Below are 27,066 nucleotides of genomic sequence, written 5' to 3'. Positions count from 1 at the left end.
CCATGGGCCAAATCGTGCAATTAGAATCAGTCACTTTAAGTGCTGAAGTCGTATAATGCTAATAGATCACTTTATAATGTGAGCAGTTTTTAAAAGTCGTATTTAATTTTCCATTATCACTGTACAAAATGCTACTTGTGTCCATCCATTCAGTTAGAGATTCTCAAGTTCAGAGAGGGCAGGGACAGACGGCCACTTGCCTGGGCATTGCTGCATTCTGACTTTAACTCTCGGAGACCTGAATTAGAACTCCAAAACAGACCGTACTTAAACTTTCTTCCTAACTGGGTTTATTTTTATTTCCAAACCAAATGACGAGGGCTCCTTTTGGTTCTGTAATTATTTTGTTTCAAAATGTACAGACTGAGGCAAAAACCTCTAGTACGCGGTATGTGGGGTGCGTGCGCATGCGTGCGTGTGCCCGGGCGCATGTATGTGGTTTTCTTTAAGAAAATGAAATGAACCATAAAATAAGCCCTTAAGGGTAACCTAAGAAATAAAACAAAATCATTTACAACACATGGGATTGTTGCAGGATATGTCAAGATTAGATGGTTTTAGGGAGCTATCCTGAATATGGAAGCAATTATAATGAAATTCATGACTCATTAGCAAACATTCCATATTGTGTTTCTCATTTCTGGGTCAATGTTATTAGGAAATATAGACTTAAGATTTCGATGTTTCATTGATTTCAGTACTAGATTATAGGCAGTTGGACCATACAGTGACATGAAGCAAAGACTCCGTTGTTTTAAAGTTCTTGGTTCCTCAGGGGTAGGCAGTTTGGTCTTTAAGGTATATAGGAACAAAATAACCTCAGCAGCATATTGGTAAGAGGGAAGTGGGTGATAGAAGGATTTTCTGTAAATGTGAAGAACTGCATGGTGCACATTCGTACTGGCGGATGTCAGTGGGGACTTGCAGGCACACTGCTTGGTATGCAAAATGGCTGGTGAACTCAAGTACCCAATACTGTATATAATGGGAACCAGATGTCTAACAGAGAGAGAAAAATATTTTATAGCAATAAATGTGACATTGACTCTTAAAGGGTTTGCTGCTTTTAAACAACTTCCCAGTCTTCCTTTCCCTCAGATATTTTTTCAAAAAGTAGATGGTGTAAAGAAATTATTTTCATATTTTTAAAGAGAAAGTGTTTCACTCACCATGAACTTCTAAAATGCCTGCATGAGGAGAAATTATCTGGAAAAGACAAATTTGAAAGCCCTGCTCCCAGCAATGCAAAAAAAAAAAAAATCATTAAGGCAAATAAAGCATAATTCCTCCTGCCCTTTAGAGACTTGAAATATATAAGATGTGAGAAGATGTGTACAGTTGTTATGGGGACATGGCCAAAGCACACCCTGGGATGAGACACAGTGTGCTCTGAGAATTCAGAGGGAGAGAAAACTCCTATGGCTGGCAGGTTCCATGAAGGAGGATCCCGCTGACTCACCCTCTGCTGGGTCTTCCACACCCACCCTCTCCCCTGCATGTACCAGTGTTGCCCCAGTAAAGACCTTCTGCTCTCTTGCTAGCCACTGCAGTGCTCTTCCAACAGCTCTACTCTCTCAGTGCCTCCCCTCCAACTGCCAATACAACCCTGATTTTGCTCCTGGGATAGTGGTTCCAAAGCATTGATGCCATTGAAGATGTGGGTTAAGTTGCAAGTGCTAGAGTTAGGCCTGAGTCTATGTCTTGCTTTGCCATTTTCTGGTTGTAACCTTAGGGAATTCATTTAATCAGCCTCCTCCTACTTGCATTTTTTCATCCATAGGGTGAGGATGATCAAAGTCCATGTCTCATGGGTTTGGTGTCAGGATGTAATGAGGTCTGCACATAACGAGCTTTGAGAGGTGCCACCATGAAGTCAGGACACTCATGGTAGAAATGTAGTAACCCTTTTAGCTGTTTTCCTATCAATCTTCAAATCCAGTTTTTACAGGACAAAATCTAATGTCCTTATTTTGGGGTGCCAGGCTGCTCAGGAGATGGTGCTTCCCTGCTTCTCCATTTCTTTCTCTCAATCCTCGTCCTCAAATATCGAACTCTCCTCCCATCCTTGTCTGCTTGTCATCATCCAAGTAGGTTTTCTGGGCTCCAGCCCCTGTACCTTTGCACATGCTATTCTGCCAGCCATACTTCACCTTCCATCTATCTATATAGCAAATTCTTGCTGACCGTGCAGGTCTCTCTCTAGCATATCTATCTGCATCTTCCCTAATATCCTGTGAAAAAATAAGAGCTCCCTTTCCTAGGCCAGTGATCATAAACTCATGGCCCAAACAGATGGCAGAGATAACTAAAGCAGAATAAGGTAAACAGTAGGGAATAGTGGGGACTGTGGCAAAAAGGAGAATCCATGTCCTGGCCAAAGGGTCAGCCACTTCTCACTGTTGCCATGACATAAAGAGGGCCCAGTATTTCCAAAACTTCCATTTTTTTGTGGCAAAAAGGAGAATCCATGTCCTGGCCAAAGGGTCAGCCACTTCTCACTGTTGCCATGACAAAAAGAGGGCCCAGTATTTCCAAAACTTCCATTTTTTTCAAAGTAAGAAACCTGCATTTTTACCTGAAATCTCTATTTGTAAATTGTTGGCAACTAAAATTTTCTAACACTATGGGGAGTTCCCGTCATGGCTCAGTGGTTAACGAATCCGACTAGGAACCATGAGGTTGCGGGTTCAATCCCTGGCCTTGCTCAGTGGGTTAAGGATCTGGCATTGCCATAAGCTGTGGTGTAGGTTACAGACACAGCTCAGATCCCACGTTGCTGTGGCTCTGGCATAGGCCAGCAGCTACAGCTCCGATTCGACCCCTAGTCTGGGAACCTCCATATGCCGCGGGAGCAGCCCAAGAAATGGCAAAAAGACAAAATAAAAATAAAAATAAAATTTTTTAACACTGTAACTTCAGACCAAACAAAACCCTCTGGGGACCAAATCACCAACTATGTGCAGACCTCTTGGGTCACCTTACTCAGAGATTTCCTTATGGGAGAACCTCTCTATTCTGAAAAAAATGACTTTGTCCAATAATTGTTTCCACTCCTACTTCTCCAAGAAAGATAAGGGACATGTTGGATTTTCTTTGTCTTTCCAGTGCCCAGCATAGTGAGTGGCTCAAAAAAGCATCTTGGAATTCCCATCATGGCTCAGCAGGTTATAAACCCAACTAGTATCATTGAGGATATGGGTTTGATCCATGTTCTCACTCAGTGGGTTAAGGATCCAGCATTGCCATGAGTTATGGTGCAGGTTGCAGACACAGCTCAGATCCTGCATTGCTGTGGCCATGGCACAGGCTGTCAGCTGCAGCTCCAATTCGACCCCTAGCCAGGGAACTTCCATATGCCACAGGTGTGGCCCTGAAAAAAAAAAAAAAAAAAAAAAAAAGGCATCTCAGTTAATTTTACATTGATATTTCTTGAGCCTGAAAACCAAGGTAGAGTGTGCAGATGGGAGATCTTTCTAGGTAGGTAAAAGAATCAAAGTGTTCCTATTCTAAATGTCCCTCTTTCTAAAGAGGAAAGATTTTATAGATATCATAAGCCTTGGTCAATATCTGATTTCCTTAGAACTGTCTGGAACTCATTCTACAAAGCTCCAAAGCCCACTCCATAGTTAGCAACACTAGAGTCAGTGCTGAAAATATAAACCTAATCTATCTATATATGATTAATCTGTGCCTGGCACGTGAGTGAATAATTTAATGAATGAGTTAAATCTTCCTGAAAGAACCCCAACTCAAGTGTCACATGTGACACTCTTAATTTTATTGGAAGGTGACCATAGAGCAAATCCCGGACCAGAAAGAGACATATTGTCTCTGAAACTGTAGACAAGAAGAAGAAAATGGTGAAGGCTAGGATGTGGACAACTTAGAAGATTCAGTGAAAGCAAAGACAATGAGTTTTTTTAACTTTTTGGATGCCCACAATCTTTGATCTGATGATGCAACTTCTAGGCATTTTTTCTCAAAGAATAATTGTGCATAAATATTTGGCTGTAAGTATGTCTGCTGCAGCTTTGTTAAACTGGTACAACCACTATGGAGAACAGTGTGGGGGTACCTTAGAAAACTATACGTAGAACTACCACATGACCCAGCAATCCCACTCCTGGGCATATATACGGAAAAAACTTTCCTTAAAAAAGACACATGCACCCGCATGTTCATTGCAGCACTATTCACAACAGCCAAGACATGGAAACAACCCAAATGTCCATCCACAGATGATTGGATTAGGAAGATGTGGTGTATATACACAATGGAATACTACTCAGCCATAAAAAAGAACAAAATAATGCCATTTGCAGCAACATGGATGGAACTAGAGACTCTCATACTGAGTGAAGTAACTCAGAAAGAGAAAGACAAATACCATGTGATATCACTTATATCTGGAATCTAATATATGGCTACAAATGAACCTTTCCACAGAAAAGAAAATAATGGACTTGGAGAAGAGACTTGTGGTTTCCAAGGGGGACGGGGAGGGAGTGGGATGGATTGGGAGCTTGAGGTTAACAGATGCAGACTATTGTCTTTGGAGTAAATTAGCAATGAGATCCTGCTGTGTGGCACTGGGAACTCTCCGTCTAGTCACTTATGATGGAGCATGATAATGTGAGAAAAAAGAATGTATACATGTGTGTGTAACTAGGTCACCATGCTGTACAGTTGAAAAAAATATTTTGGGGAAATTAAAAAAATATATCAATAGCAAAAAAAAAAGAAAAGAAAAATACAGGGCTGTTATATAAATAACAACAGAGAACTTATGATTATGATTATTAATAACAATAGGTGAATCCTTACCTTGTGGCAGCTTGTGTGCTTGGAATGTTGGATTCCTTATATCAATCACATTGTTCTATTCATCCTACAAATGAGGACTGAGACACAGGGTGTTTAAATAATTGGCCCAAATCACACAGCAAACAAATGTCAGCAGAAGCATTTGAACGCTGTCCTTATTTAAATGTAGAGCTTAAGCAGAACTGTCCACTTCTCCCATAAATATTCAACATCCACTGTGGTCACTGTAGTCACCAAAATAATAATCGGGGAGGGTATAGGATGATACAGAAAAAAACTTATTACTAAGTGAAAAAATCAGGTTACAAAAAATTGTCATCTTGCTCAGGCACTGTTAGATGAAAATGTTAGAATCTGTCAAATGCTGCTCTACCACTAAAAAAGGACTTGAGGTGAGAATAAAGGATATCCCACAAAAGTCACTCTATGATTAGTGCCAGATACAAGGAACGCCCCTGGATTCCTGCCATCTGTTCCTCTGCTTTTCACCCTTTATCTCTTCTGCTCAGTTCTTGCAAACCCACTTTACCTCAGTGTAACATAGGTGGGGCCTGATGTCCACTCTGGTCCACTTAGCTGGGGCCAGGGGCTATATTTCTGTAACAGCTGATTCTACAAAATAGCAAACGGTTTGGGGATAAACACTGCCCATATAAGGAATAATTATTTTTTTGTAAATAAAAACCATAAATGTGGAGAAAAAAGATAGGACCTGCACCAATGTATTGACAGCATTTAAAGGTACAACATTTGTTTTCTTATTTTGTTTCTCCATGCCTTCTAAGTTTTCTACAGTGGATACAAATTGTTTTTGTACTAAGGGGAGAAAGGGTGCCCAAAATATTTGGGGATTAAAGAGTGAATGCTTAGAGTGGATGGTATTTGGAGACCAGAAAAAAGAAAAAAGTGTCCTTGATGATGTTAAGCTTTAAGAATCTCTTACCCAAGAAAGGTTAGCAGCTGAACAGCAGATCCCATTTGAAAGTCATCAGATGTGGAGCAAGGCCTCGCCATTAGGATGTCAAAGCTGTATTGATGGAGATGCCAGCCATTGGTTGCACCAGGGCCATTGCCCCATGACACTGTGCTGGGTGAATGGCTCCTAGGATAAGACAAGTTAGAGCAGAAAAGAAAGGCGTGAGCTACACAGAATATAAGATACAGTTTTAGAAGGCAAGATACAGTGGCCATAAAAGAGCCAGCCAAGATGAAAATGAGTGTTTCAAGCAATTAAGTGAGGACTAGGACAAAGAAAAGCAGGGATGTTGCTTTGGTCTGAAAAATGGCAGTGGAGTTGCAAGTAGGTGAGGAGGGGAAACAGAAGATGTCTTTTCCATGCACAGAAAGGAACAATAAAGTGATACCAAGGGAGATGAATGGATGGAAAGTTTTAGAACCACAGGAGGTATAGAAAAATTTTGGAACATGGAAGAGTAAAGTAGCTGATAGAACAGTGTTAGAACCAAGGTGGGGCAGGAGAAGAGAAAACAGGTAACAGAAAAATGAGATATTGAGAACAAACATTTGCACTTGAATGAAGCTAAACAGAACACCCAGTCCAGAGTTAGGGAATGTTACCCATCCACTGCCATCTTACTTGCCTTCAATGGAACCCAAACAACAAGCTGCCATGAGTCTTTCCAACCACACTCTGCCTATGGCCTCTCTGTAGGCACATGTTCATCTTATGTTCACTTGGTATCTGTTCCCCTAGCCCCTTGCTCTTCTGGACAATAAATGCTTCATTAGATCTCACGAATGACTTGATTTATTTTTATAGCTCCAACTAGTCAGGAAGCTCCTGAAGATTGGGAGGTTGGGAACATGGTAATTGCACATTAGCGGCTTTAAGATGTGTCCACAAGTTTTCTACTCCTCAAATCCAGAGGCGGGACCAATGTGCTCTTCCCTTGGTCTGAGCTGACCTCAGTAACTGGTGGACCATCAGGTATGTGCCTCAGTTAGGACAAAAGGGATGCTTCAGCCTTTGCCTTGTCCCTTTGGGTCATGCAACTTTGGAGCCCCGAATGGCCAGAAAAGTAGCACAAGGATGAGATTCTGTGAGGAAGCTCAGGCCACATGGAATGGCCAGGCATTCCAGCCAATGGTCTCAGCTGAAATTGCACCAAGGAAGCATCAACCATCACACGTGTGAGTGAGGAAGTTCACTGCAGCCTCTCCTACCATCATACCTCATCCTCATTAAAGGCTGCTCGAGAACCACCCTGCCAGTGCTCAGAACCATGATGGATAATAATAAAGCAATCATGGTTTTACATAAGTTAATGTCAGACAGGAATAGATAACTGCGACAGACATAACTGCTTCTCAATAAATATCTGTTACATTTAATTCAACAGCACATAAAGGAAGGCAACATTGTCTTTTGATTTTTCTTTCCCTTTTTGTCTTACTCTCCATTATTTCTGTTTCTTAGTCAGGCTTTCTTCATATAGTCAATCTCTCTCTCTCTCTCCTTCTCTCTCTCTCTCTCTTTCTCTTTCTCTTTCTCTATCTCTCTCTCTGCAAATCCAGAATTTTCCCCTATAGAAGAGAGAGCTGCCATCTAGAGAGCCAGAGCTCTCTCTGTACCTAAAAAGGCCTTTTTTTTTCTCTCTCTCTCTCTTTGGGTGTAAAAGAGCTCAAACTCTTTTACTTAAAAAAGAAAAAAAATGTTTCCACTTTCCTATTCTTTATTGACCGTACTCCTCCTTCTTGAATGATTTTTGAGTCTTGTGCATACTTTTTAGGTTGTAAAAATTAAGAACAAGATACTCTACCAGTGATGACCTTGGGTATAAACTTACCCACATCTGGAAAGCACTGTCATTTTGGCCACCTTCTAATCGTGTTGCATCTGCCCCACCTATCCACTGCAGGTGTCCTGACTTAATTCCCCAGGGAGTACAGTGGGGTCCACAGGCAGCATTGGCATCAGGGCTTGAGGGGAGGAGCAAGCCAGGTGGTCAGGATAGCTGTGAGGATGCTCAGTGAAGCTTCAAGGGATGTCTCATAGGGGAGATGCTCAGATGCTGTCGCCTGGAGACCAGCAAGGCTCACCTTGCTCAGAAAGGAAATGATGTACTAAATAGTCACTGAGCAGCTGATAAAGCATGGAGGTGGAAGAATAAGCAAAAACTAGACCAGAAAATTCCCCCATCCCCTATTTGGAAGGGCCTGCATTCTACCTGTGCTGTCCACCCCCCCCCCGGAGGGGGGCGGTTGGTGTTGGCCAGCAGGACTCATGTTGAAACATCACCTGCGACAAACATAGGTGAGTGCACCTTGACAGTCATGCTCTTGCACAAGGCCCAGAATTCTGGAGTAGCATGGAGCTGCTCAGCAGAGAAAGAAAGAAGCAACCCCCAAGAACAGCAAAGGCACATTGCTAAAAGGACCGCGTGCAGGGTTGGCCCAGCACACCAGCAGCAGGCAAAGTAATATCATCTCAGGTCAAGGAGAAAGCCCCACAGCTCAAAATAGCCACGCTTCCCAGTTGCCACTGGGTCTAAAATTATACCATTGAAGATTTATTCCTTTGCATACCTCACTTTCACTGCCCACCCCCAGGTCTGGGTGGGGGCAGGGCCCCATGAAGTATCTTCACATTAAGGTGTAAAAGGCCTGACAGCTCCACGGAGTTATGTGGGGGCGGGAAAGGAAAGAGGTGTTGAAAGGAGAGGAACAAGGCAAAGGAAGTGTTGGTGAGGGTTACCAAAGGGAAACTTCTCCTATTTCAGAGTTTTACCCAGAAGGAACCTAGCTGGCAGCTACATCATAAAACCGAGGCCTGAACAATTTGCCAGTAAATTTGAAACATGCATGTAAACAATTCTAATCATTTATTCCTTGAAATGCCTTTATAATACATTATTATGCAGAGCTGCATACGCTTCTACTCCACATGCCTTAATGGAGGTGGGGAGACTGAAGGAAGGGGCTCATAGAAAGAATAACAAGAGGATGTATGAGCAAAAGGTATCTGCCTATCATGCCGAAACACAAAAGGGAGCTACAGATAGGCAATCAGATCATTTTGACCAAAGTCTCCATCTCTGAAGTAGAATGTCCTCAGAAATTCAGGCAAGGTCTCTGTCTTTATACACAAAATTTTGGTTAATCTGACCCCACAAGATTAAGCAGTAAACAAAATAAAAACAATCATTATTGGAAATTCACCTCCAGTCCCCTGTTCCAACAACTGCTCCATCTGATTCTATCTTTCGAGTCCTTGAGAAATAGACAACAATTTCAGAAAGGTAACACCACCATCTCCCCTCCCCACTTAAGCCACCTCAGGGGGCAGAACGCAAAGTACCACAGATGCCAGAGATGAGCTTTAGGCAGAGGTAAGAATGCAACTGGGGAGAGGAAAAGAGTGAAAGGCAAGCAGAGAGACCAGAATGCTGGGATGGATGGATTCCTGTAAGAATGACCAACATGCCTCCACTGTTTGGCAGTTTATAAAGAACAGCCATTTAATTTACCATCTGTCCTCCAAATCCCATGAAGGAAGGAAGTTCTATTCCCATTTTTATGACTGAGAATACTTTGCATGAGAGAAATCTGGTGACTTGCCCAAGGTCATGCAGCTGGGTATTTAGGGACATGGAAGGTCTTGAAACCTAAGTCTAACTACCTGAATCCTCTATTTCTTCTGCTCCAATAGTCCTTGGAGTTACAGAACACAAGTATTCAAGACATGTTCCCCATGGGTCCTGAATCACTTACTGATGATTTCTGTAGCTAAGATTTCCCTTCTTAGCCTTGATTCATTCATTCACTCAACAACGCCTGAGTCTCAATTAGCACCGGGCATTGTCCTGGAAACTGGAGTTCACCTTTCTGGGGATGTCACATGCATGACTCCCTGATGATCAGTCTCAACTGTCCCCTTTGCCGAGGGCAACCCCTGACAGGCCGTCAAAAATGGCCCCAGGCACACTTTCCTAGTGATAGTTGTCTAGTTTTTTCATAACACTTAAGACCTCTGATACCATGTGATTCGTATCTTTATTCACTATTTTATTGCTTGTCTTCTCTCTCTAGAAAATGAGGTCCTTCAGAGCAAGGACCCTCTCTCATTCAAAGCTGGCCCTCCAATACTTAGAAGAAGGTCCTGCACATGATGGGAGCTCAATAAATATCTGTCTAATAAATGACACTGAACATAACAGAGAGCTTTCTCCAGTGCCTAGTATGTGTCCTAAGCAATATGAGGTTGTATGCATAAATCATTCCATTTAATCAAGATCCAAAACAGAAAACATATGAAGAAGATGGAGCTTTAATAATGGCAAAGAAAGTGCTTGGAAGAATGAAAGCTCAATTTGAAATGCCTATACCTTGTGCCACTTAATGCAAGAACAAGGGCCATCTTGTGACATTAAAAGGTAACAAATTTAAAATGAATAAAAGGAAATACTTTTTTAAAACAGCGTATAATCTACCTGTGGAATTCACTGCCGCAGGCTATTATTGAGGCAAATAGTCTAGCAAGATTCAAGAAAGGATTAGACATTTATATGAATAGGAATAATATTGGCAGTTACACTAACTAGGTTAAAAAGTTACAAGGCATGTCCGTCCTGGGCTCCAGGGCATAACTGCTCACCAGCTGGGGTGAGGAAGGAATTTCCCCTTGTGATAGAGCATTGCATAATTGGCCAGATGCACAATGGCTGGTATTTTTGCAGTCTTCTGTAACAGAGGTAGAGACCACTGCCCAGGGGAAATTTCTGGAGAAGTCGGACCAATGACCTCAACATGGTTATTTCTGTCTTCTTGTTGCCCAATCCTAAATAGAAGGGATAGAGAACACACATAAACTTTGGGGGAATTTGTACCTGAAAAATTTTCAATTTCAGAAAACCAGAAGGGTAAAAATCATTTTCTTCTTCCTGATGATGAAAATACTCAGAGAATGGGGAGTTCCTACTGTGGCAGAGTGGGTTAAGAATCCGACTGCAGGAATTGCCATCGTGACTCAGCAAGTTAACCTGTCTAGTATCCATGAGGATGTGGGTTCAATCCCTGCCCTTGTTCACTGGGTTAAGGATCCAGCATTGGGCACGCTGCAGTGTAGGTCAAAGATGCAGCTCTGATCCTGCATTGCTGTGGCTGTGGCGTAGGTTGGCGGCTGCAGCTCTGATTCAAACCCTTCCCTGGAAACCTCCATATGCCTCAGGTACATCCCTAAAAAGAAAAAGAAAAAAAGAATCCAGCTGCAGTTGCTCAGGTCACTGTGGAGGCAGGGGTTTGATCCCCATCCCAGTGCAGTGGGTTAAAGGATCTGGCACTGCTGCAGCTGCAGTATAGGTTGCAGCTGAGGCAAAGATTCAGTCCCTATCCTGGGAACTTCCATATGCCATGAGTGTGGCCATAATTTTTTTTAATTTAATTTTTTAAAAAAGGACATGTTCAAAGAATGAAATCATGCTCTCACTATAATTTTATTTGCAGCATAGCCAACTGCACTAGGAGGCTGCCAGTATGCTTCCAAACCTCAAAACTTTGGAATCCTGGGAGAATCTTAGATATGGGTATCGTCTACCCATGTTTCACATGCATCTGACACTATGCCTTATGAACATGCACTCAGTTCATCTGTTTAATGAAAGTATATTTCTGCAGGTGTGGTAAAGAAGCTGTTCATAATGCTGTTCACTCACATTTTGAAGTTTTTCTCTTGTGATAGAGTCAGTTACATTGCCAGATACTTCCTTAGATTCTCAGTAGTGTACAATCCTCCATTTTTGTCTTCATCCTAACATGGGAAAAACCAAAGGCAGTTGTTAGCCATGCATCAGAATACAAGTGTTGATAATAACATGTGATCATATTAAAGAAAACATTGAAACTAAATTATTCCTTACACTAACTTACTTGAGAAACCTTAGTTATCTAGATGTAGCCAAGACTCTGAAGAAAGTGTATCAGTGTTTAAACCACTTAAGAAAAAAATATCCCCCAAACTCTGGGACAAAGGACATTCTGCAAGCCAAAACAGAAAGGGGAATTTTAATTTAAATCCTCAAACCAACAGTGAACCTAAACGATTTCAGAGATCCCTGAATGAAATTAATAGATATACAACAAAATGTTGTATAAATGTTTATGTGCTTGGCACTCACCTGCAGAGAGAATCACCTGTGGATTCCTCACCTGCGTGTTCAGCCAGCCCAAAGATGATCTGCCTTTAGATGGGTCTGTGGATGCAGAACCCACGTCTATGGAAGGCCATCTGTACTACATCATTTTATGTAAGGGACTTGAGCATCCTCAGACTTTGGCATCCTCAGAGGTCTGGGAACCAATCCCAGATGGACACTGAGAAACAACTACATGATTTTTTTCTGGAAAGAGAGAAACAGAGAGAGATCATAATTGACATTGGTATTTTCAAATATGTTCTCAAACAAAATATGTTAAGAATCACTGGTCTAGGACCCAGTCCGCAAGAAAATTCTTAAGTGACTCTGTACAGAATCTTTTCCATCTACCTTCAAGAACTGCTCTACTAAGATTTGCTTTCTTATTTGGCAGAAGAGTATTACTTAGATTCTCTTAGTAGAAAATAAAACATATAGGATCTAATTCCCACCCAGAGGAATGACATTAAATATTGCTTCAAATAACTACCTGTCATTTTATTACCTGGTGGAATATTAATCTTTTCAAGTTTGTCTATTTTCTCTTGGTTTAAGCTTTCCTATTTACCTTTTCATGTGACTATCACAAGAGTAGACAGAGCTTGTCAGATGTTTGTTTATTGGTATTGGGTTGTTTGGGTTTGGGGTGCTTTTCTCTTCCTTTTTGTTTTTTTTTTTTTCTTTTTTTTTTTTTTGGTGATTGATGCTTGATTCTTACTCAAAATTAACCACACAGTATGAGGAATTTCATGTAAGTGTGTAAGCCCTGTGGTCAACTAGGATGGGGTTCAAATTTCACCCCAGCAGTGTTACTTCAGATAAACGAATTCCTATGACTCTCTTTCCTCATCTGTAAAATGGAAATATAATAAATTTGGCTTAATCTGGTGAGCAGACTAAAGGAGACATGACTATACAGCATATATTTCCTATCATATATTAAGAAGATAAATTTTATCTGTTATTATGATTGTGCATATTTTGCCTAGGTATTTGTAACACTAAAACTACATATCCTATTTCAATATGATTACATCAGATGCATAAAAATAAATATCAAGAAAATACTTTATACTTACATTTCCCATATTTTTAAGCTTATACTAAGTTCTAATTATCATAAGTAGAAGTTTAATGAACATCTTCGAGCATTATCTTTTTGAAACCAAGAATGCATTCCTAGAAATAAAATTATTTGGTCAAGGGTTATAAAAAAAAATCACATGGCTTGATACACATAGTCAAGTGAGTTTCTGGAAGTGTTTTGCCAATGTGCCCCAACACAGCTATATGATTCTCAATTTCACTGCTCTTTGGGGACCAATGAGCATTACTATTGACAAGGAATTTTTAAAAATCTACATAATGAAAAGACTCTAGACAAGTAAGCTGTTGTGTTTCCTGATCTGGGGGGAAAAAATTCTGTGAATAGTGCAAATTTCCATTCCTTCAACATCAGCCAGTTTCTAAGAACTTTCTCTAAGTTTTGTACTCAACCTCTCAGAAACTTCTCATCCTACAATCACACACCTTGTAGTTTTCTGGCTGAGTGAAGTCACAAAGGGAAAGGAGCAGATGTCCAGTGGTCCCACAAAGGACAGGGATTCAACTGCCTGCCATTGGTGTGAAGACCCTGCATAGAGGAACATTCCCAGAGGACATGGGACCTGGTGAGGCTATTATATAAATATTTTCTTGCAAGGTGGAATAATGTAGAATGGCCCAATCCACAGCTGACCACAAAACATGGAAGGTGTAACCCAATGAGGCATATCACCTGAGCTCTGAAAGGGATAATCTGAGGAAGAACAGTTGGTTTGTGCAGCTTTAAAGAGATCTAAATAATAGCTGGTTTTGTGGGAAGAGAGAAAAAAAAAGAAAAAAGAAAAGAAAGAAAAAGATTACTTTGGCCCTTGGTGGTGAATTTACTACATATGAAAGGTGAGGGACTAACAATGTTGAAATGGAAATTTCTAACTCAAGGTTTCCAAATAGAGACTTTTTCCTACCCTTTCCACATCAATGTCCTACTGGCTGCCTCTTTTTCTTTAAACAAGTCCTAAGGAACCCCAAAATTTCATTTGAAATATTTGTAGGCATTGTTGTAATAAGAAAACATGTAACTTCCCTGTTCATCCACACCAAATTCTACAATGAGAAGTCTCTTTTAAGATGCTCTCACTGGAGTTCCTATTGTGGCTCTATGGATTAAGAACCCAACTAGTATCCATGAGGATGCATGTTTAATCCCTGACCTCACTCGGTGGGTTAAGGAAGAGCCAGCGTTGCTTGATTCCACCTCCAGCCCAGGAACTTCCATATGTCACGGAAGCATCCCTTAAAAACAAAAACAAAAAAAAAAAAAGGAGTTCCCATTGTGGCTAGCGATAGAAAACCTGACCAGTATCCAGGAGGATGTGGGTTCGATCCCTGACTTTGATCAGTGGGTTAAGGATCCTGCTTTGTCATGAGCTGGGGTGTAGGTCGCAGACACAGCTCAGATCCTGTGTTGCTGTGGCTGTGGCATAGGCTGGCAGCTGCAGCTCTGACTACCCCTAGCCAGGGAACTTCCACATGCCCAGGTGCTGCCCCTAAAATAAAAGAACATTTTAAAAAAATAAAAAGACACTAACACTGCTAAGCCTATTTTAACTGTTTCTCCCCGTTCAGTTACAATGGAGTGTTCACATAAAAGACACAAATTACAAGTGGGCTCTTTCAACATGTGTGGATGGCATAGCATTATTTGTTAAATTCCAGAATCTGGTGCTAGTTAAACAGGCTAAAAGGGTTCGTTACTCCAAAGATGGAGACCGTTGGCATGATGTTCTGTCCTAGCTCCATGGATGTCTGCACACCTGGGTATGAAGCACACCTGAAGGGAGGCAACAAGGTAGAAGGGATAAAGACGAGGCCTCCCATCACTACTACCTGTAGGACCTTTTGAAAGCAATGAACCTCTCTGGGTCACTGCTGCTATTCTGTGAAATGGAGATACTAACCACCCTGCAGAGTTACATGAGAAAGCACCAGCTCCCAGGACATGGGAGAATTTTATGTACACACACACACACACACACACACACACACACGCATATGCGAATATGTGTGCATGCACTTGAGTTTTTGAAAATCAATTACTTCTCTCCATCTTTATAGCTCACAAGGTGATTTTTGAAAAGTCAATCAAGAAAGGAAGGAAAGAAACAGATTTTCCTCTCCAACAAGAAAAAGCAATTAAATGTCAAATATTAACTGTTCCTAGGAGTAAATTTTTTTAATGGGTTAAAGGCTTGGCCATTATAGACCTCCAATATGTAATTTCTAAGAAAGGACCAGGTAATATTTTTTTTTTAATTAAGTGGAAGATAAAATGCTAGAACCAGTGCATCCATTCAGAAACCACTTTTTAGGCCATTTTCCGGAGATTCTTGATGGCATCATACCTTTTAAGACGCCCAGTTTTTTTAACGGCACTTTATTTTAAACCTCCACTTGTGAAAAGCATTGATTTATGATAGGGCTGATTAAAGCAATGGTGTCTGAAGCAACAATGATTTCAATTATTGAAATTTCACCAGTGTGCGTTATTCTGACTTGCTCTCCCTTTTGAGTCCCCACAAGAGAGTATGGAAAGCGACATAATTTTGAAAAGTTCCTGCACAAATATCGTAACAGAAAGGAAGGTATAGACAGATGGGCTGCCGTGCCCTTTTTGATGATGTGAGAGTATGAAAATACGTTTTAATGTGCTCTGACAAACCTGAACAACTCCCTTGATGGGTTCCTGCCTGATATCATTAGGGTTTTGGAGAGCTTCAATTCTGCTCCGTTCCCCTGGAGCACAGCCACATCGTAGGAACCTACACACTGAAGATTCCCTCTAAGCCTTAGAGTCTTGCCTTTCCTCTCTGTGGACCAGGAGGAAACAGGCTCACCCTCAGATCTCTAATTCATTCTCATTCAAGTCTAACATTGATATAACTTAGACCAGATACTCTTTCCTCATCTGACAGCCTATCCCCTGGACCAAGCTGGTAAATAAGAAAGTGACCTCGGCCTGGAGCCATATGCAAGAGAATGGGGGCGAGTGGGAAGGAACTCTGGGTAATGGGGGTAGTTGCTCCTGGGCTCCCGATACTTGTCACTACGAGCAGCTGCTGCAGCTGCGGCCCAAATGGTGCTACATCTTCAGATCTTTTCAAAAGAATCCTGAAATCCATATTGTTATGTTAAGTTGAAGTTTCTCAGTTTCTAAAGGTTAGACAAGCACTGGCTCAAGTCACCCTATAGGCCGCCTGTGCTAGGCTTCCTAGTTGGTACACAAGTGGTCAATCCAACCAGTTACTGGGGAGAATATAGGCCACATGTTTTTTAATTAACAAAGAACTTTTCTTCCACTATTTCACATTTAATGGAAATATAGTATGTGCTAAGTACTACATGCTGAGCGCAAAAAAGAAAAATACCTACTATCTGCTATCAAGGAACTGACAGTCTAGCATTTATATATACTATCTATGAATAATTTTGGATTTAAGGACTTACACAGAAAAGCAACCTAACATCAGGGGTCAGTCTATGTGGGGGTCACATTTCTTTTTTCGTACACATCTCCATTGTGATTCTTCAGGTAAGTCAGAGCCTACGTTCTGCTTTGAAGCTCCCTTTTAATTTGAGAACTACTCCCAAGAATACTAAAGTCCCTGTAGGGCACATTCCCATTAAAATCCCCAAGAGCAATTGGAAGGGAAAATTCCAGTTGCATCTTGGCAGTTTTTCTCCATCGAATCACGTTTACAAATGTCTTAGCTCAATGCTATTAACTGGACTTTTGCACAATTTGAATCTAGCTATTTTATGAGGCTGTCATTTTTATAAGTGACCAGCAAATGCTTTATGTATTAATGCCTCTGGAAAATCACCTCGATAATTTTTTTTAACTTTGGGGAGGGAATTATAGAAGTCCCAAGACACAAATGAAAGCATTTGGGTCCAGACATTAACATTTGCAGTTTAGCACTTGAAAAATTATGTATCTAATTGCTTTACAGAAGAAAATCATATCAAAGTTAAGATTCCTTCTTTTTAAACTTTGTAATTATTTTTCAGACTCCTACTTGAAATGCCTTCAAGTACTTCCATTGAAATGTATAAGGGCTTTTCCCCTCTTCCTTTTAAATAGGCTTTGACTGTGCTGGCTCACCTTCCGTTGCACTCTTTGATGGCACTGCCTGCAAGGAAAGTTCTTGAGCATCACCACCACCTAGTACAGAAACAGACAAAACAGGTGGCACACAGTATGAAGAGCCAGGCATTGCACTGAGGTAAAAACAGCATTTCAGGGAGTTCCCTGGTGGCCTAGCAGGTTAGGGATTCGGTGTTGTCCCAGCTGTGCTTCAGGTCACTGTGGTAATGCAGTTTCCATCTCTTGGCCTGAAACTGTCACATAGAGTGGGTGTAGTCAAAAAAAAAAAGCATGTGATAGATTCTGTAGCTCAAAAGCAGCCAATCATGGGAGGTCTCATTTCCTTCTTTTCACAGAACTCCCAGTCAACCTTTAGCACACAGATCCCTTTTTCATCCTCTCTTTCTCTTTTTTTTTTTTTTTTTTCCTTGTTATGCCACATCTGCAGCATATGGAAGTTCCTGCGCTAGGTGTCAAATTGGAGCCTACGCCACAGGCACAGCAACGCTTGCAGCAATGCAGGATCCTTCATCCACTGAGTGAGACCAGGGATCAAAACCACATCCTCATGGACACTATGCCGTGTTCTTAACCCTCTGAGCCACACTGGGAACTCCCCATCCTCTCCCTCTCAGCCCTTCCCCAGAGCAAGCTCCTGCATGGCTTCTCAGGGAGCTGATCCTGAGTAACGTGCCCTGACTGCTGGGAGCACTGGATGTTGGGCCACCTCCAAACCCTCCCATTTGCTTAACATGGCAGGCAATTCTGACTTTCTTAGTTAGAAACTACTTCGCTGATTCATCTCCAAAGCTTTTATTTGACAAATAAACAGCTGACCCTGATGACTTCCATCCAGGCTGCCACTCATGGCCTTGGTACTATGGGAATCACTTCCTTAAGTAGAATTTTACTTAGGCTTCACAATAAAAACTAATTAGAAAAGCATGGATGGGCTCCGGTTTTGTGCCAAGTGCCTGCCCATCTCCAGAGACACAACAGTGAAAGAGAAGCATTCTAATCCGGATTCAAACACATGCTGATGATTCATCCTGCCCAAGTTGATGCACAGAGGGATTGTTGAACAAAAAGAGGAAACTTAGAACTTTCATCCCAACTTCCTATGGAGGTTCCCAGGCTAAGGTTCAAACTGGAGCTGCAGCTGCCGCCACAGCCACAGCCACAGTCACAGCAATGCAGGGTCTGAGCTGTGTCTGCGACTTACACCACAACTCATGGCAACACCAGATCCTTAAGGCAAGGCCAGGGATTGAACCCGAATCCTCATGGATCCTACTCGGGTTCATTACAACAGAGCCACAATGAGAATACCCTCATCCCAACTTTTGTTTTACAGAAGAGGAAAAGGAGGTCCCTATACGTCTCAAGAGCTGATTCACATTAGAGGGAGGTCCAGAACCCACAGTACTAATCCCTGCACCATGCTCTTTCCTTCAGTACATCCATCTCATTCAGAATGAAACTTAACGTAGGGACCCAGCCTATCATATAGATCACAAATAGCTCCTTTGTATCCCTTCAGGTAAGTTAGTTTGTCCCTGTGCTGTACTTTGAAACTCTGTTTTAATTTGAAAACTGGTGCCACGAATACTAAAGTCCATGTAAGGTACATTCCCTTTAAAGCCCCCAACAGTAATTGAAGAGTGGTCCCTGAGACCCAGAGTTTAGCTTGCAGTGACTGCCACAGTATGCGTGGGAACAGTGAACACTCATACCTCCAACATTCAAGACAAACCCAGAGAAGAGGAGTGATAAGCCAATGTCCACTGAGACCCTGGGGTTAGTGTTTGTACCTTTACCAGGCTAAAGGACTTTTTAGGCTTCCCGTTGATATAGTTAAAATAGTAGCTGCAGTTTATATATATTTTCAATGACCTTATAAATCAATAGTATTCAGTAATCTTAGCTGAAACTATAAATGGTTGCTGGACCCATTAAAGATGAAGTTAAGTTAGATCTTCTATTTTTTTAAATGTGGTCCTCCAGGAAGCTGCCTCTGGACATAAGTACAGAAAATTAACACAATAAGTAAAGCATTATAGAACAGCTATTAACTGATTACACTAATAAAAACCAAATGGGGGCCTTAATTCTGCCCCTCTGGGAGAGCAGGACAGATAAAATAAACAACAGGAAAAGAATATGGAGTAAAGGAAATTGATTTTAAACAATAATAATACAGAAACCTCCCACCATGTTAAAAAAAAAATCAGATCTCTAGCTTCATTTGGGGAAACATAGAAGGGAATTTTCACACTGCCTTAGTAAGACCTATGTTTGTTACTAATAAGGGTGTTTTCCAGGCTAACAAATAGGAAAAATGAAGGCCTGCTGACACAGACGTCCTTAAATGACAGTCATATGGACACAAGGACTATCTGCTGTATTATCAAAATGAGGAGCCCTTCCAGTCTCCCTCGGAGGAAGTGGAAATCTAAACATTTGGGGCTCATGCTCCATCAGGGCGGGACGAACAGTCAGTTCCAGTGATGGTTGGTATTCCCTGCCAAAGCCATGTCAGAGGAGAAAAAAAGAGAACTAAGAATTTCCACCATCTTGGGAGGTTGGAGGGGTGCGACTTAAGAACTACATCCCGGTACAGCACTGCCTGTTGGTTAAATCCTAAAATCCTTGAGCATGCTTGTGGTTCACTCTTTACAGAAATTTATAGTAGAGAAAGAGCTTTTCTTTCCAGTTTGTTGTGTATAACATGGCCCACATCCCTGCCTTAAAACCTAGCCAGGAGCTAAGTAAGGGCCCGCCAGGTGCCCAGTGTCCTCCAAGATGCCTTACACATGTTGTCACTCGTTCTTCTATGATGCCTGCAAAGCACGTAGTGATCCTCAATTAGTGTTGAAGACATGGAGGTTCAGGGTGATCCAGAGACTAGTTCCAGTTCCCACCTTGCAGGCACTCGCACTTCTCCCTCCCCATAGGCAACCCCGGCTCAATTGCTGACTGTTATTCTTTTCCTCACTCTATTTTCATATATTGTTCGAACCCATGGAGCCTCTCCTTTTTGCATGGCATATGCAAAATCCCAGGTTATTTTTACTTCTCACTGGCAAAAAGTCAGCAAATTCAAATGAAATGATAATTTCTATGTGAGAAAATAGTTTAGCATTTTCTTAAAATGCAAACTTAAATATGTATATATATTACACAAGACTCTAACTTTTAAGTTGGCAGAAAACAGCCTGGTAGTTTCATGGGACAGCTGAATACAACGATAGTGGTTCGGATGTAAAGTGTTGGTCTGAGACCTGAGGGGGAGCTCTCCCACAGTGAAATGTGGGTGTTTAGACTAGAAAAGAAGCATCAGGAGGTAAGATATGGGATTGTATGTATAGAATACTCCTGTGTACAAAAAGGAAAGACTTGCTCAGTGCCAGGCAGAGCGGGCTAGGAGATATACAAAGGGACCAGTGAACAGAAGGTTTCAGGGAAGGAGATTGAAATTTGAAGCCATAAACACATTCTCAAAGCCAGAGCACTTCAAAAATACATTGCATTCAGGCCATGATGCTTAGGAGTGAAATCCCGGAGGTGTTCAGAATAAAGAATATTTTCAATAATTCGGAAGTTTGCGCTTTTGTAATAATATAGGGCAAATGAAGAAATTACATAATTCGAAGGAAGGGGACAAAATGATCATTACTGCAGATGATAACATTTACTTAGATGGCGTAAAAGAATCAATTGGCAAACTATTTGAATAGGAAAGCAGTAAAGTAGGAAAATACCAAATAAAACGCATCAGTAGATAACTTTTCTCGGCAATTTTAAGATTTAACAGAGAAACTGTATTCACAGTAGCAGTGAATAAATTTGAGAGTACGCACACTGAGAAACTACATGAAGAAACTAGGACTGTAGCAGAAGTTCATGTGAAAAGATGAAAGAGAAGGCAGGCTTGACTTCTAAATGAGAAAACTCAATATTAAAGCCCAGATCCTCACACACTAACCTATCAATTGTCTTCTCTTACATTTTGTTTTTTTTATTTTATTTTATTTTTTGCTTTCATAGGGCTGCACCCACCAGATATGGAAGTTCCCAGGCCAGGGGTCGAATCAGAGCTACAGCTGCCAGCCTACACCACAGCCACAGCAACACAGGATCCGAGCTGTGTCTGTGACCTACAGCACAGCTCACGGCAACACCAGATCCTTAACCCACTGAGGGAGACCAGGGATGGAACCCACAGCCTCATGGTTTCTAGTCAGATTCATTTCCACTGTGCCACGACGGAACTCCTTCCCTTACATTTTGAACTTGAGTTCTTATGCGGTAACAAATAGGGAGGCATAACCCAGAAAAATAATTGTAATGAGAAAAAAGACTTGCATTACTGGCTATGAAAGCATATCCTTAAATTGTGATAATAAAAAAGGAGGATTGTGGCAAAAAGAGTGATGGGGACAGAAAGACAACAAATAAAAAATTTAAAATACAGCAGTAGTTCCCATAACATACAATATTTAGATTAGTGAGGAAAAGAGGCTCTAGTAAATAGATTCTTACCACACAGACCAAATATATGAGAAATTTAAATGTTTTTTTAAAATAAAACTGAGCCACAAAAGCACAAGTAGAAAATACAGATTAATATTTACCTGCCCCTGGGATGTGCAAGGCCTTTCTAAACATAAAAGCAGAGGAAGAAAGGATAAATGAAAATATGCATTTACTTAAATTCATAAACATATACATTAAAAATCCTTTAACAGTTAAAAATCAAATGATAAAATAGAGAGATGTTTGCAATCCACAATAGTGAAATAAACTTACTATGCAAAGTTAATAAACTTACTATGCAAAGAACTTTTTCAATTTAATATGTAAAGAATGAACACAATTAAAAGAGGGAGTTCCCATTGTGACTCAGTGGAAACAAACTCGACTAGTATCCGTGAGAACTCGGGTTCGATTCCTGGCCTCACTCAGTGGGTTAAGGATCTGGTGTTGCATGAGCTGTGGCATAGGTTGCAGACGTGGCTTGGATCCCGAATTGCTGTGCTGCGGTGCAGGCCGGCAGCTGTACCTCTGATTTGACCCCTAGCCTGGGAACTTCCATAAGCCATGGGTGCAGCCCTAAAAAAAAAAAGGCAAAAAAAAAAAAAAAAAAAGTCTTAATAGAACTTTTACAAGTTTAAATAGGTAGAAATTAAAGTAAAAGGCAAATAACATACACACAAAACAAGCTATCACAAATAATCAAGGAAATACAAATCACAGTAGGTTCTAGTTTCTTTGAGGAAGAATTAATGACGGTTTGTGAATTCTGTATTCTCGTTCACTGCAAGTGGGCTCTAGACTGACGTGAATACTTTGAGGGCAACTCTGCAAACTGTAGCCGCCCCCCCAAAAAGCCTTTGACCCAGGAATTCCACTCGGAGTAATTTCCAGAGGGAACAGAGATGCACACAAACAATTTAAAAGGGCGAAAAGTTACAAACAACATGAATATCTCTCTAGAGGTCAAATGAATTATGATATGAATGAATAAGGAAATATGATGCCAACACAAAACTCATGTTTTACAAATAGTTTTGACAACACGAGCAAATATTTATTATGACTTGTCAGATAGGAAAACCAGATTCCAAAATAGTGGATTACCGCAGGACCTCAGTCTTACTTTTCCAGTGAACAAATACACGCATGTGAAAAAAGAGAGGGAAAAGATGACAAAATATATGTCAACGGGTTGACAATGATTCTACTTAAGCGATAGGGCTACTGGCAATTTTTTTGACTTCTTGGTGCTTTTCTATAATTTCGAAACGTTCTGGGATAGACAGGTATGTATTTTTACAGTCAAGAAAAACATCATCTCCTGTGTGTTTTAAATCCTAGTTGGCCGGAAGCATGGAAGTGTGAGGTAGGCTGCCTGCGAGAGGATACTTCGGAAGAATAAAGGGAGCTTCTCAACCCTGTGTGAGTCTATGTCTTCACCTTATTCTAGCTTTTCTTTTTTGGTTCTTTTTTGTCTGTTCTGGAAAAGTTTGCAGCTTCCAACACCATTTTATGTGCTCCTCCCTGTGAGTGACAGAGCAGAGCGTCCCAACAATACTTAATGTATTTTGTGTCAGGGGCCCGTGGGTCAGCAAGGTTATTAATAAACATAGCCTCTTGTTCTAATTTGGGTCCCTTCTCTCCTTCGCGTGTCTCCTCCTGCCCTCCTTTTCCTTTCACTTCTCTGTCTGACCCTTTTCCCCTTCTCCCTGACATCAAGGATTCAGCCTTCATTTTAGCTCGAGTTCTGGCACTTTTCCCATATCGCTTTTCTGGGGTTGTTGTTGCTCCTGGTACGTTTTCACGGGGAATTTAATTTTTGAGGAAATGCTTCGTGTCCTAAATCGATTCGACGCAGGCTGATGCGATACTCTAATCTGACGTGCCTGGGAGACGGGAGGGAGAAGTCAAGTCGAGGAAAATGTGGATGAGCACAGGAAGTACCTTATTTTTGGAAAAAGAATTTCTGTCAAACAAGATTCACTGACCACAAAATTAGCCAGATGTAAGGGGCTGCTACGATCAGCTCTCTACATAAAAGGGAGAGAGCTGGAAGGCAGAAGGCAGCTTAGACTTATTAAAAATATTATTTTTCTATTATCTTTGATAAGACAAAAAGAATCATGTCTATTTGGGTGTGTGTCTATCCATTTTAGCTTCCGTTTAATACTTGACTTACTACCTCAACTTATATTTAGAGGAAATCTTGTGTTTTTGCTGATTTTGTCATACAAATAGAAGTGGCTGCATTGTCCCCATCAGTACCAAATTTTTACACACAAGCTCTTCAAATCGTGGGAACTTGGTAGAAATCCTGTTCTTTTTTTTTTCTTTCTTCCTTTCCCACATGCAACATATTCTAATTGCAGCTTCAAACCAGAGAAGATTACTTTGGGAACTGAAAAAAGTCACTTCCTACATACATCCAAATCTTCATGTGCTCTTTCCAAATTTATTCAACTTCAGTTGTTACTTTCTTCTAATAAACACAATATTGCATCTCCTGTCAGAGCTTTCAGGGAATTACATGTGCCACTGAGAGTTACTTAGCAATGATAAAGCAACATTTTTATATCAGAATATATGTAAAAGGGAATGTATGATTCTCTGCTGAATTACTCATACATTTCAAATTTACCTACTGCATTTTTTTCCTGTTCAAGAATGCATTCTTTTTAAAATGTGACCTAGACCACCTTTTGTAGAATGAGTAGAAGTCTTTTCGAGTGATGTAATTTTTTAATATGATTAACATGACTAATTCTCCTCTGAACCAGGGTCCTCGTGTTGAAAAAGTGGAAACAAACAAAACGATGACAAGGAAGCTGAATTTATCAGAGAGGGGAGAGATCGTTTTCTATACCTAAACTTCTTACCATGAAACATACTAGTTTTACTGCATTACCAGAATTGCACCTGACCTTCAGTTTTTCACAAACTAAGAATGACAATCTTCTTTTTTTTTTTTTTTTTTTTTTTTTTTTTGTCTTTTTGCTATTTCTTGGGCCGCTCCCGCGGCATATGGAGGTTCCCAGGCTAGGGGTCCAAATCGGAGCTGTAGCCACCGGCCTACGCCAGAGCCACAGCAACGCAGGATCCGAGCCGCATCTGCAACCTACACCACAGCTCACGGCAACGCTGGATCCTTAACCCACTGAGCAAGGGCAGGGATAGAACCCACAACCTCATGGTTCTTAGTCGGATTCGTTAACCACTGCGCCACGACGGGAACTCCAAGAATGACAATCTATGTGAACTTTAGATGCATCATGCAGTTGGCTTCTTGATATGGTCACCCCTCAGCACTGTACATTAACAGTCAGAGAGACAGAGATCTTGAACTCAGCTCAAATCTCCACTGGAAATGGCTCTTCATCAGACCTGACTAAATGTCTAGTTGAGCTCCTTTCCTACTCCCTAGTTTTTTATTTTCCTTCTGAATAGATCATCCTTACCTGTTCTGTGACAATGATGAAAGGATAAAGACAGCTTTAAATGTGCTCTGTTAAATGTGTGGCCATTTATGGAATGGAATAATATTTAAGTTATTTTCTTTAAAGGCAGTATTTTTTGTAATAGACATAGGTTTGCATGAGCAGTAACTTATTAGGCTGTGGTGGGGAAGAAGAGAGGGGAAAAAAAGGAGGAGGAAGCTTTTCTTGAGTGCCTACTATGTACCACCCAGTGTGACACTTAAGACTCATTCATTCATTCAGTGGAGCTCTTACGTTGTGCTATGTATGTTCCACATCTTTTTTAGTGTTGTCTGCACAGCATCACAAGGAAGAAGAAACTATTAACTTCAGGATGTAGATGAGAAAACTGAGGCTTAGAGATGGTGAGCAACAAGTCCAAGACACACAATTTGTGTGACACAAAGCAAGGATTCACACCCAGGTTCTGCTCGCCAAACTAGGCACTTTCGATGATGATGAATAGACTTCCCTGTCTGCGTTTTGGTGAGGGCTCAGAGTACAGACGAAATCCTGGAGTTTACTGGAAGACTGGGCTTGAGGAGGTCAGTGACACCTGATCACTTATAATGTATGATTTGGGGTTGTCTGAAAAGCCAAGAATGACCTCCCAAAGAATTACATTGGATAGTATGGCAAAAACAGCAATTCTCGTATTAGTATGACCAGACATATATAATGTATAATATTTTCTACACTATATATGCTATACTATATATTCTATAATTTATATTAAAATACCAATGACACTGTGTGACTCAAAATAGACAGACTAGTGGTTTTTAAGAGCTGGGCGTCTTTGTGCCCTTGTTTCATGTATTTTAAAAATTCTATATTTAAAGGAGGTCATTGGTTCTAAGATGTTCCTTGAAATTTTGATAAATAAATGTTCTGAGGATCATCTGTGGGGAATTTTTCCCTCACATAATAGGATCGGATGCAAAGTACGGTTTTATGCCCCGTAGCAGGCCTTTTTCTTTTCTTTTCTTTTCTTTTTTTTTTCTTTCCTGTCCACTCTGTTTCAGCAGCTTCCAAATCCCAGGCTGGGATCGACAGGTTGTGGGACGCGGGGGTAGCGTGGCGGGTGTCAGGCTACAGTTCTGAATGCTCTTGGGATAAGGTTTCTTATGAAAACTGGCAGCTTTTTTGTTCTTCCTCAGCCTTTTTAACACACAGCCAGGTCTCTCTGTTTCGCTGCACCCGCTGTGGTTGTGACTGGACTGGGCTAAATTTATGCTGCTGACAACCCCCATTGAAGTGCATCGGTGGCACAGAGTCAGTGGGAGTTGTGTGTATAGAAGCGCGGGCAGCCCTTGGCCCGCTGAGTGTAATAGCATATCTGCCTTGGGAGATTATGGGTATGATATGGGCAATGCGTAATGGATAGGGCAGTCTGTGTACAAATTTCCAATGACTCGCTACACCCCTTTAGGATGGTGGCTGTCAAAAGTGTTAGCACTTTACACACACAACAACCACGGATCATATTACTGGAGGCCCCAGCTCTCACAGGCTGGTTCCTCCTATACTTCCCAGTAGGTAATTGCTGCAGGGGTACCTATTGAACACATCAAGGAGAAAGCACTTGTGAATTTTCTACTTTGAGCTCCACTGTATGAATACAGAAGGAGGAAAATACCGAACATATTTGAATAAGCATGGACGGAAGTTCAAAGGGAATCACATTGTAAGAGATATCTCCAAAAGATTTAAATTTGCAACCCGATGAGAACTTGATTTAACACACGGAAACTGAACCCCCCCCCGGGGGGGGTGCATTATGTTGCTATGCACTTAAATCAAGACCTTATCCCTGATGTCAGCACTTCGTTTTTTGGAGTTAATGGAAAGGTACAGAGATGCGGAAACTTCCACACCCTGGATGATGCTTAAA

The 27,066-nt window shown here is 41.1% G+C and overlaps 3 long non-coding RNA genes across 31 annotated transcripts in view; 1 reads left to right on the top strand and 2 right to left on the bottom strand.

Annotated features, from left to right (window-relative positions):
- Nucleotides 1–26,482, top strand: part of LOC146401780 (uncharacterized) — a 300,118-nt gene extending 273,636 nt beyond the window's left edge. The window contains exon 3 of the long non-coding RNA XR_014809297.1: nucleotides 23,041–26,482. This is a non-coding gene — a long non-coding RNA (uncharacterized LOC146401780). The remainder of the gene's footprint in view (nucleotides 1–23,040) is intronic.
- Nucleotides 1–27,066, bottom strand: part of LOC102160410 (uncharacterized) — a 164,867-nt gene that overhangs the window by 113,430 nt on the left and 24,371 nt on the right. For 7 of the 29 annotated variants that reach the window (XR_014809264.1, XR_014809280.1, XR_014809284.1 and 4 more), the window contains 5 exons: nucleotides 11,958–12,179; nucleotides 11,496–11,590; nucleotides 10,439–10,621; nucleotides 5,768–5,926; nucleotides 4,825–4,901 (listed from right to left, as the gene is read on the bottom strand). This is a non-coding gene — a long non-coding RNA (uncharacterized LOC102160410). Of the gene's footprint in view, nucleotides 1–4,824; nucleotides 5,049–5,767; nucleotides 5,927–7,214; nucleotides 10,622–11,495; nucleotides 11,591–11,709; nucleotides 11,818–11,957; nucleotides 12,180–13,054; nucleotides 13,155–17,181; nucleotides 17,242–27,066 lie in introns of those variants that run through there. The other 22 variants (XR_014809275.1, XR_014809283.1, XR_014809292.1 and 19 more) reach the window with 9 other exon arrangements.
- LOC146401781 (uncharacterized) lies at nucleotides 343–4,103 on the bottom strand. The gene is made up of 2 exons (XR_014809296.1): nucleotides 2,500–4,103; nucleotides 343–2,396 (listed from the first exon to the last, which is right to left on the bottom strand). It is a non-coding gene; the product is annotated as an uncharacterized LOC146401781 (long non-coding RNA).

The sequence above is a fragment of the Sus scrofa genome, chromosome 7 (assembly GCF_054392235.1).
Source record: "Sus scrofa isolate SSC_HxYL_T2T_F1_AM1 chromosome 7, Sscrofa_HxYL_maternal_Yorkshire_Landrace_v2.0, whole genome shotgun sequence".
In the NCBI taxonomy this organism is placed as follows: Eukaryota; Metazoa; Chordata; class Mammalia; order Artiodactyla; family Suidae; genus Sus; species Sus scrofa.
This window is presented reverse-complemented; position numbering and strand designations above follow the sequence as displayed.